Raw genomic sequence first — 13,482 nt, forward strand, 5'->3', positions numbered from 1 at the left:
TATTTGTAAACTAATTTAGTTTTTTATGGAAACAAATATAATTAATTTCGTACTGGAAGCGAAGACCACAATAATTTCTTATCTCAATTAAGTGACGCCTATGGCAAATGCATTTGCCAGAATCACACTCAAGGCCTAGACAAATTGCACTTGCAATGATAATTTGATTGATATGATTGATTGCAGTCCAAGCCAAATGTAGGCTTGGCCAATCGATTAGAGGTTGGCCGGGCCAAGAGCTAGCAACCGACTTCCAACCGTCAGAGTCATTGTTTATTTGAAAGTCAATCTCCAACCAGAGTGTGCGGCGGCAGCGGCTTCAAACTCTTTCAAGTCCGGGATCCTCCAGCAAAGAACTCGCTTCTCGAATAAATAAAATAAAATGGCCAGCAGGCAGGCGAACTAGAAGGCTGGCAGGAAATTTGAAAACAAACAAAAGCGGCCCCAAGGTGAGTTTGGGTAAACAAAAATGAAGAATGTTCGCTGATTGACACTATCCGGTGCACGGGCATGGCAATTGGTAACTGGGGAATGCATTCCCATCTCCATTTTCATTCCAATTTCCATTCCGTACCCGTACCTGGGCCCCAGTCCCATTTAGCGTTTCCGCCGCGGCCATATTTCAATCGAACTGTCCGGGCATATCTGATTAACATGGGCGGCATCCCATGGGTTTATTAAGCCATAAATTAAGCGGGAATGCTTCTGCAGCTTTTGATGGATTGCTGCGAGAGCTCCGGGCTGAAATAAACCAAACTAAACTAAAACTATTCGTGCTGCCCCAGCAGTTTTTCATTCCAACTAAAAAGCGAGCGAAAAAATTATTTAATTTACCTAAAAGCTTTGGCAGCTGCTGGCGTTTCCCCAATTTTTCGCTGCATTCCCTGCCCCATTCTACACATTTCTTTATTTTTTTGACAAAATGAAATATTTAAGCCCCTAGGAGAAACGGACTAAATCGAGGCTACGAAACTTGAAATACTATATTCGTGTGTATCTGTGTGTCCGCGTGTGTATCTCTGAAATGTCTGAAAGCATTTCTACTTTAGTTTTCATTTCTGGTTCTCGGTCTGCTTCTGGCATTCTGCCTGCAGCTCTTTGTTGTTCTCCTCCCGCCGCCCATTTTATATTCTTTGATTTCGTCGAGTTTTCCCATTTCCATTGCGTACGTATCATCATCATCATCAGTCGCCCATTGTGTTTTCCTTTTTGTTTTTTCTTGTTTTCCCTTTGCCAATATTTTGTTCATTTCTTGGCGGCCCCCAAACACTTGGAATAAATTTTGCTCTGAATAAATTTTGAAACATTGTAATTGTGAGTTAAAAACAATATTAAATTGATAATTAAACCAGAGGTCTAATGGGAGTCCTTTAGCTTAAATTTCCAATTTTAAGATATTGAAGTTCGACAACCAAACTCTTTAAAATTTCTCCGAGTGCACTTACACCTCGCTCACTCATTCTCAACTCGTCTTCTTCGCATTTTCGTTTCGCATCATAATTTCCCGTTCGACGCCGACGACAACAAAAGGGAAACGACATTGAAAATCACGTTCCTTGGAAGCAACCAAAGGAACTGCGAATTCCTTGGGCCTGGGCTCCCGTTCCCTTCCTCCTTCTGGGCCCAACTCAACCGGCCGGAACGCCCACATAGTTCGTGTTGCGTATTTAGTTGGGACAAACCATTACAACCCAACCCCACCCAAGCTCCTCCATAAGCACATCTATACCATATATATTGGTCTCCAAGGCCCCACTTCTGCCAGTCGAAGGACTTTTCAAATGTAAAGGCTGTAAGCAAAGCACGCGCCAATAAACGGGGAATCGAGTTGGCCAGTTTCAGATTTCCGTTACGTGTTCTTGGCCATTTACCTACCGGCTGGCTTTCGAGCACGAGTCCCCCGGCTCTCTGGCCGATTCCATTTATCGGCCATTAATTTAATGCAGCAACTAATGTTGATCTGCCGAAAGTAAATCGGGTTAGTTTACGAAGGAGAACTAATTTACACATTTCGTAAGCCATGTACTATATAGAGCTGTGCAGGAAAACTACTTTAAAGGAATAGAAAAAAAATATAAATAAATATTTGTACATATATATGTACATACTTTATATAAATTAATCAAAATTAGATTAAGATTTCCAAATTTAAACGAGAAAGAAAGCTAATTTTGATAAGACGTAGTTGACATATACATATAAATATTAATCTCTTTAATAAATCGATATTTTTTTAACTTTCTTAACAAATCAATGTTTAAAAATATCATAACTAAGTCAAAAAAGCTATAAATTTCATTCGGAAAGCTTTTCTGTGCTAGTTTTTATAAGGTTTACAAATCTGTAAACCGAATTTATAATTTTAAGAAATCAAATTTTTTGTCAACTTTTTAGAATTTTGACGATGTAACCCCTTATAAAATTTTGAAAACATTTTCAAAAAATTTTTTTCTTTCCGACTGTTGATGCTGATCTGATGCTGATCAAGAATATATATGGTTTATGGGGTCGAAAATGACTCCGTTTCCAACTTCTGATTGATTAATTTGCTATATTAAAAGTTTTACGATTGTCTAATAATATAAATACTAAAAAACAAGCATAAATGAAGACCCGACGAGCCAAGTCAGGTCGTAAAATCTGTACAAATTAAAGTCTGTCAATATAAAGATAATATATAAAATATATGTACATAAAAAGGCTACATTCATCTTACATTATCGTCATTAAGTGTCACTAAATACCCGTTACTTCCAAAGTAATATACTTTTCGGTACATTTTTTAAAATAAATCTTAAACATTTTTCTCTTTTATTATAATAATTAATAATAAACAAGATAGACCGACAAATAACTAGTGATTTACTGTAATAATTCCCTGCTGAACGCACCCAATAATTAAAGCGATAAGAAAATAAAGAAACATATGTACATATATACACTTATGACGCTATATATTTATATATTTTTATTTTTTTGTCTCTGCCAGCCAGCAAAATATTTTGCCCTCGCATTGGGGCCATCGACATTATTTAGTTTCGCAAGTATTTGCATTAGTTTAATCTAGCCGAGCAGCGAGCAAAAGCTCAGCGAAGGGAAAATTATGACGGACTGATTGGCTGAGTGGCAGCAGACTGATGGGAAATGGGAAATGGAAAATGCAGAGGGCTGGGCGAGGCGAGGGTTCAATTTGTCTGGGCGGCTGCTTATCTTGGCGCGTATAAAAGCAAGTGAGCCACGAACTGCATTTTCCTTTTTCCATCCGCTGGGAAATGTCGCTGCCATGAGCAGCCATCGTTCAGATACAGATACAACCATGCAGCCGGAGGCTACCTTCGTGCGCTGCCCTGAGCTGATGCCTGCATCTCGCCGCCATATGGCTTCAAATCCTCAGATCCCAGGCGAACTTTCGGTGTGGCGTCATGTGCCAGAATTTTCATCGCCTCGGCGGAAAGGCGAGCAATTTCCCAGGGGTCGGGCCATCACGAAAACTCGGACATGCGCACAAGGCAAATGGCAGTGGGCAAAATGGTTCAATGGGTGGTTGGAATGTGAACGTGGACGTGATGCCGACCAAAACTGGTTTCAGGCCACACGCGAGGCCCGATAAAGGCTGATTTTGCAACTCACTAAAAGGAAGAATATTGGCAATATGCTAAATTACCTCTTTGGAGTATCACGAGATCATTGAATAACAATTTTTAAAAATATTTAAATTAAAAAATGCTAACAGTGGGGATATGCAAAATCATTAAAATCACATTTTAAACTAATTTTTTCATCATATTTATTAAAATATAAACAATAAGTGGCATACAGGCTTCTATAGTCATCATAAATATTAAATGCATCTTCAAATGGCCACACAAATATATAAAAATAAGACTCCCTCCACTTAAAGAAATTACACTAAGCCTCCAACATTTAATTTAATTAAGTAACTAATGCTCAGGTGTATATTTTGCTACTCCCCACAAAAGCGTCACTCCTTTTTGCGATAATAATGCGAATAAAATAATAAAACTTATTGCTAAAACCCGTTCCCTCCCTGCACCGATAGGGAATTATTTAACCAAAGCCGCGTTACCGCTTACCATAAATTGCAATTTATGCCCAGCGGCAGGCTGAGTTAACCAGTTAACCAGTTTGACCAGACTTGGCCAACTCGGGCCCCAAAACGGAGGCTCCATTTCGATTTGAATGAAGCAATCGCAATTAATAATTGTCGGATCAGATCGGAGCGGGAGTCGGCCATCGCCATTGCATCGCAATTGCATCTGCATCTGTTTTATTTTTGGGTTCGTTGATCCATTCGAATGGCGGCCATTCAAGTGTCCGCGATTCGCATTTGGTTTCCATAATTTTTATGACTCTGACAGGCTCTGGGCACTTCCATCCCGGAGATGGTCAACTGGGGAACTATTAGGGGTCCGAAGTCCATGGAGGAAGCATCGCGAAATCAATTGTCATAACACAACAGTGATGCCAAGAGCTTCGTAGCTTAGGAAGAATAATACTTGATATATAAATTAAACATTAAATTAAATAAATTTAATAAAATATATAGTGGTAAGAGTGGAGGAAAAAGATTTTATAGTTTTAAAAAGAAGTCTAACTTGGCATCACTGTAAGAATCCATCCCTTTTTAGAGAGTTCGTTCAGCTGGGCAAATATTTGTACTGCCTGTCGGCATGTGGCAGCAAGTATATATCCATAGATACGGATACCAGATCCCAGATACATATGCCCAACCCGTTGAATAACAACAAAACGAATACAGAATGCAGCAAATTGCAATTTATATGGCTGTCATAAACACAGAGTCTGGCTGCATCACTTTCCCTTTTCCGGGAATATTAGAGACGCTTCATTTTTTGACCAAAAAAACTGTCTCTGTTTTTTTTTCGGTAATTGCATTCAGAGCGTAGCACTCGCTGGTCACAGAAGGAGGTACCTCTGACCCTTGGGTCGTAAACCCGTAAACCCTTTTCGCATATCGCGAACTCGACCGCTGGGCGCAGTGGGAGATCGCCTCCGACGTTCCATTTCCACAGCAGGCGGCAGGATATTCGGGAGTTTTCCTTGTTTTATACTTTATGCAGTCAAATTAAAGTTAAACAAAATATATATAATATTTATTTAAATATTTTTAGTGTTATGTAAAGTCTGCCCCAGTTTATATTAGCAAAATGCATGTCATTCTTAATTTTACAGCTTCGGTGCATGTCCCGTTTAAAAGCCAGCCCCATGTTCATTTCATATAACACCTCCTCCTAAAAGTTTTCCGTTTCATTCGGAGCTTCTTTCCCTGGATTTGTTCCATCGTGACCCTTGTTACGATAACAACGAGCACACATAAATAAATCGGAGCACGAGCGAGCTCCGAGGGCGGGGAAATGGACTGTGCCGCATTTTCGTTTCCATTTCCATTTGCCGGCTGCAGCTAATCTTCAGGAAAACGGAAAATATTAATGAGCCAAAGTTTCTCTTTTATGGAATTTCGATACTGACAGACAGACAGACAGCGAGGCAGGCGAGAAGCTAGTGGAAAACTCCATCATGGACATGTTTGTCATTTACAAGTTGCGCGGCCAATTACTTTGAGGACTCGAACCTCGACCACTCTGCTCTCCGGGAAAATGGCTCCCACTTCGCCATCGCCTGTCTCGGGCTGCTCATTATGAAAATGAAAGCAGGGAAAGCCGTTTTCCGCCAGAATTTATGCACACGAGCATATTCCATTGGGGAATTCTCGAGGTCGCTCGATTGCCGTCTGTTTGTCTATCAAACAAGGAAACTAAAAAGTTTTTCGCAAAAAGCACACAAGCTCGCATGAGCAAGGAAAAGTGAGGAAAAAAATTGATGACGCCGTTGATGAGAACGGGGGCAGATGGCTGATGGCGAAAACAAACAAATGCCATATAGACAAACAAGCAGCAGCGACCACTCGACGAGACAGACTACTGGGGGGCGTTAAATGGCGAACGGGGAAAGGGCAGTGGATGGGGCGTGGCAAAAGGGCACACGACCTATATGAAGCATAAAAAAGTGCACCGGGGAAAAAAAGGGGTATCGAGTGGAGATTTTAAAGATATTATTATATATATTTAACTCGAGATCTTGAAAGTAATCACAGATTACTAGGGGCGGAAGTCATAGCTTAGTACTAATATATTCTCTTGCTAAATCTAAAATTGTTTTTATCTACTGAAACACAAGAAACTCGAAGCAATACTCAACATTTTCAGCCAGTTTCAATATATATATTTGTATTTGTTTCTTCTTTCTTTTTACTTTCCAATTGATAAATCGCCTTTCTCTCTCTCGTAATCCAAACTGAACACCTTACTATCTTTCCAGATTTCTTCTATATAATTCCCCCAACTTATATTCACATGGAAAAGATTTTCTCTTGGTGTATTTTGTACATATATGAAGCATCGATGTCGACATAATCGAATAAGCGACGGGTAATGGGGCGCACGGAACACGGAGACCCGCAACTGGACCCCATGGAATATGAATGCATCTCGAGCATCTCCATATAAATGTCCCCCGATGGTGCGTGAGAGTGTCCTGGGTCCTGAGTTCTGTATCCTGCGGTCCAATCCCCGGAAAGCAACTATGAATTTATTGTATATCTGCTTTTCCGCAAACACGGAACCGCACTCTGGACAGAGGCGGGGGCTAATGGGTTGGGGGTTCGGTGGTCGGTGGTCGGTGGGCCGAAATGAATTGAAATAAAATGATAAGCGTGAAATAATAATGAGGAGCGTGTTCTGGCATAAATCGGTTTGCTCTTCATCCATCCCCACCACCGAGCGAGTGTTGGGTGTCGACGAATCGGGTGTATATTTTGGGTCCTTGGCCGGACGGCCATTTGCCATTTTGTGTGGTGTAATCCATGTAAATCGGCTGTGAAAAGTGTTTTACATGCGAGTCCGCTTGCATAGGCTGGGAAATGGAGCGTAACTCATAGGAAAACTCACACATGAGCAAGTATTTTCCACACATTGAATAACTCTTCAATTACTTTTTTGAAAATATTTATTATAAAGTATATACAATCCTTTAATATATATATTTTTTTAATATCCCAAGTATTTCCTTAATACTTAATTTTACAATTTCTGTTGTACCATTCCAGCTTGATTATACATCGACCCCTGGAGCGAGGACTTAACCCGACGGCAGCTGCTTCAGGTGAGTCTCCATCGCGACCTTTTCTTTCCATTTACATATATACCCATATTTATATGCATGAAAAATAAAAGTAATAATAATGGGGATGTGCATAAAACTCCATCTGGCGTCTGGGCGAACTATCCAATTGAATTGGGTCGCAGGTGCAACTCAGCCGAAGGAGAATTGCTTCCCGGCACTCGAATTTCGCATGCCAGTTTCCATTTTTATTCGCAAACATGATTTTTGCTAAATTACACTCACAGTGTGTGTGCGTGTGTGTGTGTGTGCGGCATATGAAATAGTTGAGACCCAAAGTTGTACCTTTTGCCATTTATTTTTCACATCCACTGCCAGAGAGATCCCCGCCCTTGGCCGATATGAAAAAGGCAAAAGTTGATCAAATAAATGACGAAATTTCCATATTCCGTCGATAAGAACGAAAACGTGTAGCTCGAAGATTTCCATCAAGTCGAATCCGAATCGCAATAGGAATCGCAATGGGAAAATAGGAAGGCTGGCGAGTAACAAGTTGTGCGAATCCCTAACGCAGGGGTGGTGGTGGGAGGTCCTTCCTTGGGTGGCAACAGGGTTCTGCGCGGGCAGGTACGCGGCACGACTACAACCCCCATCGCTTAGCTAAGTAAATGGGTTGGCTGACGAACGTGACTACGCCAGGAGCCATATCCCCATTCCCTTAACCCTCCACTGGCATCGGTTGTTCAGAGCACATGTCTCCTCCAGCCCCAGATATTAGCAATGGCTGCACAATGGAAGGGCAAGCTGAGAATATGGAAGATTTAAATGGGACATAAATTTATTTATATATATGGGATATTTGTATGTAATCTAGCCAAGAAAAATACATTAAATTTCAGTTCTATGAGGCTTTAAATTATAATTTAACATTGATATAAGCAAATGCAAACCCTTTCCAGTTTTAATTTTAATTAAATCCTTTAAAGACATCCTTTAATGAAAAATCATTCAATTCAGTTCACTTTTCATCCCACCGTGTCAGTGCCTCGCATTTTTCGAGAAAGCCAGCCAAAAGCCAGTCACGATTCCAAACTAATGAGGAATACACGTAATTACATGTGGTTACGCAATATCAGAAACTCAGCTCCAGCACGGGGAATCCCGCCCCCACACGGCTGCCCCAGCGATACGGAATCAATGCCCTGAGACAACCCCAGAAATTTAATAAACACGCAAGTGCACGGAAGTGAATTATCCCGTCAGTCAATTATGTATGTTGCCCCGCCTCGCTTAAGACCTGCCTTGGACCTGAAGTTCTACTTCTTCTTGTTGGGGGTTTGGGGGGCCTCGGGGCTGATGTCTTGAGACGCCACATAAATACCTCGTTTATTTGCCCTTATTTCTGCCTGTGTGCCGAGTTGCCGTTGTTCTGGCTTCATTAAACGCTTGCCACACTCGCTTCAATTGGTTGCTTTATTTGTGGCTTCAATTTGCCAGCCCCTTGTGCTTTTTAATTAAATCGAAGCCATTGCCAAAACCTAATTAAATTGTCCCTAGATCGTTTCGAAGGAGCGAACTTAGCTGGCATATTGTTTACCTGGGCGCAAATGAAAATAATAAAACGTTAGTTGGAGCAGGTGGAAATAGATAGGGAAACAGTAAGGATTGAAAGGTTGCGGCGGAAATGAAATAAAAGTTAATATCAAGGAGTAAAGTCAGTAAAAATTAAGTTATATCTGTCATTTTGTTGAAATAGATAGGTTTTTACGGTAGAAATTAATTTAAACTAAGAGAGGGAAATAATTTGAACAGGTTAAATGTATTTTGTTTTGTCTCTATTGATCTTTTTAATGAGCAAATGAAAATGTATAAAGCGAAGCCTAATGACAACCCATTTAATTATATTTTTAGCAAAGATAAATTCCTGCATTTTGCAGGTGCAAAGATAGCAATCTCTGCATACAGCTGTCTCTGCATAAATACAAAACATTTTCCCACAATGTTAAAAATATTATTTAGATTTTTTTCTGATTTCTTACTGCCCGTGTTTACTCGAAATTTGTTTAAACCAAATTGAACACAAATTTAAGGCTCACTTTTCAGATAGATGAGGGATGTGCCTTTGCAGCATTTGCCATGTCTGAGCCTCTAAATAAATAATGAAATTACGTCTGCAGCGGAAAACTCCGTGTAAGTGGCTCCCCATCCGTTGAATAGAAGTTCATTTGAAATTTTAATCAGCGCTCCGTGCTGCAAATTCCAATTGCGCGGCCAAATTGAATTAATTTAACTAATTTCTTGGATACATTTGCATGGCAGAAGCCTGTCCCTGCTCCGAGTAACTTGATTACATTAAAGATGCGCAATTAGAAGGGCCAGCGAATTTCCAGAGTGAGCCACAGTTCGACGGAATGGGGGAAGGGTTGCCCGGATGAAGGACCGGAATGGCCAAGGGCTGGGCCCACCGACTTCATTAAGTGCCAGAAGGTGCTGCCAATTTGCAGCTCCGGTCCGCCCTCACCTGTGCGGCACTTTGTGGACGGGGGATTAGTTAAAGAGCTGCCCCTCAAGTGAAATATTAATGGCCAGTGAGCAGGAGGTGGAGAAAAAGGAAAAACAAACGGGGGGAAATTGTGCCTGCTAGAAAAACGAACTTGAAAAATTATGAAATGAAGCAGAGAATGTAATGTCACTTGGGAAAATTGAGATACTTTTTGCTTTTAAAGTAAATTAGAAATTATATTAAAATAATTTTATTTTTATATTTATAATTCTTTTAATTCTTCAAAAATAATTTACTATTACTGCAACACTTTGGAGGTTTATTATGTAATTATTTATAAAAAATAAATAATTTTTAGATAGAGTTAAATACCATTATCTTCTCCATTGATTTTCCCAAACTTGTTTTTCTTCGTGTGCATTTGTTTTTCTTATTTTCCCCCGTCTGACATGCCGTATTTTTTGAGGAAAACTTGTTGTCTGCTTCGCCTTTGATTTATTTGCGTCAGAATTCCGAAGGCCGCGGCTAATTAAACAAGCCAAGTACAGCAGCACCTTCGGGGGGGATACAGTGGATCGCATCGGCATCCACCGAAAATCGAATCAGAAACGAATCGTAAACAAACTTTTGCCGGTTCGGTGGGAGTTCAGCCATAAACAGCTGCACACCGAACGGGTTCAAGTTGAGCCAAGAAGCTATTTCGAAATGTGCACGGAGAGAAATGATACGAAAACTAGAAATTGAAATTATAAAAAATAACTTACAAGTCCAAGTATTTTTTATCTCAAAAATATTTCAACTTTAGTGATAAACTATTATTTTAATTACTGTTATAATTTTTATATTCTACTAAATTATTTTTCTGTGTATCTGGGACAAAGTACTGAAACCATCTGAACTCGAATCCCGAAATCGAATTTAGAAGCCACGTAGAAACAGTTGGCACAAAAGTAGCAACCACTATGCCAGTGTCGCCCTTTCTCTCTTCCGCTTCCACTGGCCCCTAGTGCCGTGCGCACACTGCATCCCTGTCGCACTCGCACTCACACTCGCTCACACGCACCCAGGTAGAGCCGCAGCTCCTGGTGCGGCGGCCATTGAAGCTGGCGGCCATTCGCACCGCCAACCCCCGCCTCGGCCATCGACTTGGGCCACTCCTGCCAACGGCTGAAACTGCGCAAAACAAAACGAAATCCCTCACAAACTCACGTAACCTGAAATTGACTCGAGACTTGAGCCTGAATCGAGGCGAAAAATCTGTTGTTGTCGGAATTAAATTTATATTCTAGGCTGCAGTCCCCGCCCCCGTCCCCGTTTTTGACCCCCGCAGACCCAGTAGATAAAAAAAAAACTGAAAACTGAAATTTGTTTGGGACTCTGGGTGTGCGTGTGTTTGCTTGTGACTCATAGAGCCACATTCGTTGTATTATTTTCCTTTTGTTATTTTTTTTGTACATGCGTGCTGGGGCACATTTATTTACATTTTTTAATGCACCCAATAAAGAAAACAAAGCACAAACAAGTTTTCTTTTTCGTTTTTATTTTGCAGCGCTGCTTTATTTGTTTTTAAGTGGGCACAACAACTTGACTCGCAGATATTTTGTGAAAGAAACTTATGTTGGCTTTGATTTATGTGACATTCTTTATAATGATATGAAATTTTAGAGAAATTATAAGACTTACAATATTAATAGAATTTATTGGTAATAAATTAAATTGAAGAAATGTTTCTTTATCAAAGTATATAAAAATATATTTTAATATGGAAATTGGAGAAGAATAGAAAGAATTTATTTATTCATTATATTATTTAGAAATTTAGAATACATTAATAAAGCATTTTATATTATGAAATGCTGACTTTACAATTTATTTTAATTATGATTTAATTTCATATAAATATTTACCACACAATAAAGTTCACTATTTATTCGATAACCTGATATTAGCATAGTTGTACGCGGATTTTTTTATTATAATTTCCACTTGGGAGATCTCTCAGAGTTCTGCAAGCATAAAATATGAATGATGACCCTTGTTGCAGGGGCAATTAACTTGCGGTGCTGCATGTCGTAATGTCTGCCAATCTCCTAGAGGGAAGATTCAGATTAGAATAGAGCTCTACAGCACTAAAGGGGGAGTCGAGCGTTGAACCCAACTCCAGTTCCTAGTGGGGATCCGCATAGAAATGGCTACATTTCGGGCCAATCCGAGGCGGGGTCCCTCTCTGGTTATATGGCCAAAAAACTCGCTCAGCCCGTGGGGAGTGCGCAAACTTTTTGAAAAATTCATATTATTTCTAAGTAGTTGCGGGCACAAACTATGAACTATGACCTCCGCGCCAGCGAAATTGCGCGGCTTACGAGTACGAGCTCCGGGGAGCAATCGAGGGGCCTTATCAGGGGGATTTATGCCAAATGATGGCAGATTGCCAAGCTGCCGAGAGAGCTGCAACTACATACTACAGGCTGGGCGGGGAATCCGAGGTGATGGAATGGATACGGATTCAAATGGCAATGGCCACAAAGCCACGGGGCTGTGAGGCTGCGAGGGCGGGGCAACATGCTTTTTAGTGTGTCTGTCTCTCCACTGCTTTTCTTTTATTTTCCCTCATTTTTGCGCATTTTCCTTGGTTGTTTTTTACAATTTTCTCTCGAGTATAATGGCTAGAAAAAGTTGCGCCATCCCCGGGAATTCAAGTAACTGAACAGTGGCAGTCAGGCTGTAAATTAGGTGAGATGAATATAAAATATTGGACTTTTAAGGACAATCTTATCCAGAAATATTATGGAACTACAAACTACTTTTATTAAATATATATTTATTAAAATGTTTCATGAAGTTATTCAGTAAATTTAAAATCTCTCCCATCCCACTATGCGGCGCTTGACATTCGCCTTCTGCTGCGCTGGCCCTGGCAGTAAGCAGTCGGCATTGCCACCGTGGAGCCAATTTGTTGCGGTTCATCAATATGCCACACCACACACATCCCTCCCCCTTGTAGATATTCCCGTCTGTATCCACATCTGTAGCCACATCCCGCCAAATGGCCAGGCCCAGGCCCGAGACCAAGCTCCCGGGGAGCCAACCAGAATGCCATTCGGAGCCAGGCGCAAACGGATGCGGATGTGGTTGGGCGGCTCGGCTCTCCTCGCCACGTTCCACTCCCCCGAGGGGGATGGGGGGCGTGGCAGTGGCAGTGGCCGTCGAGGAGCTTAAGTGGCTCCACGTACTGCTGCTGAAAAAAATATGTGCATAAATTTAAAGAATCTCAATTTACTTGGCCCGTGTTCTCCTCCGTTCTGTGCCGGCTGCTGCAAGATTTCGTCTCCGTTTCTCTGTCTTTTCGATTCTTCAATTCTTTACACTGGAAAATATTGGAGTGGTTTTGATGATTCGTTTTTGTATATTTTATTTTATGTTTCACAAAAAATGTTTTGCGCATACTAACCATACAAGCTTTGAAGAGTTGAGTTATCAGTTCACTTAATGTTCTTCTAAAAATGTTACCTTCTTTTTCTCTGTGTACCTGCTCAGCCTGGTGATTTGTGAGCTCAATTATGGTACATTTTCTTGTCTTGCCCGCCGCCTCCACTTCCACTTCCACTTCTATATCCACCTCCATAGACATTCCCCTCCTGTCGCTCCCGCACCACCTTGGCAGTGGTCGTTTTTTGTGGTTGTCACTTTGTTATTTATTCAGCGCCATGGAGCAGGCAGGTCTGGACTCGGATCTCTGGGATTGTGATCGGGATTGGGTCTCAGGGTTGCGGCAGTGGAACCGGGGAGCTGGCACTTGGTTCCCTGAACAGAGGATG

General features: G+C 41.0%; 1 long non-coding RNA gene across 2 annotated transcripts in view; it reads left to right on the forward strand.

Moving 5' to 3' along the window:
* Positions 1-288: 288 nt before the first annotated feature.
* The window catches only part of LOC108071442 (uncharacterized), a 71,251-nt gene continuing 58,057 nt past the window's right edge, over positions 289-13,482 (forward strand). For both annotated transcript variants that reach the window (XR_011445156.1, XR_011445157.1), the window contains exons 1-2: positions 289-449; positions 7,148-7,203. This is a non-coding gene — a long non-coding RNA (uncharacterized lncRNA). The remainder of the gene's footprint in view (positions 450-7,147; positions 7,204-13,482) is intronic.

Source organism: Drosophila kikkawai, chromosome 3R, assembly GCF_030179895.1.
Source record: "Drosophila kikkawai strain 14028-0561.14 chromosome 3R, DkikHiC1v2, whole genome shotgun sequence".
NCBI classification, from domain to species: Eukaryota; Metazoa; Arthropoda; class Insecta; order Diptera; family Drosophilidae; genus Drosophila; species Drosophila kikkawai.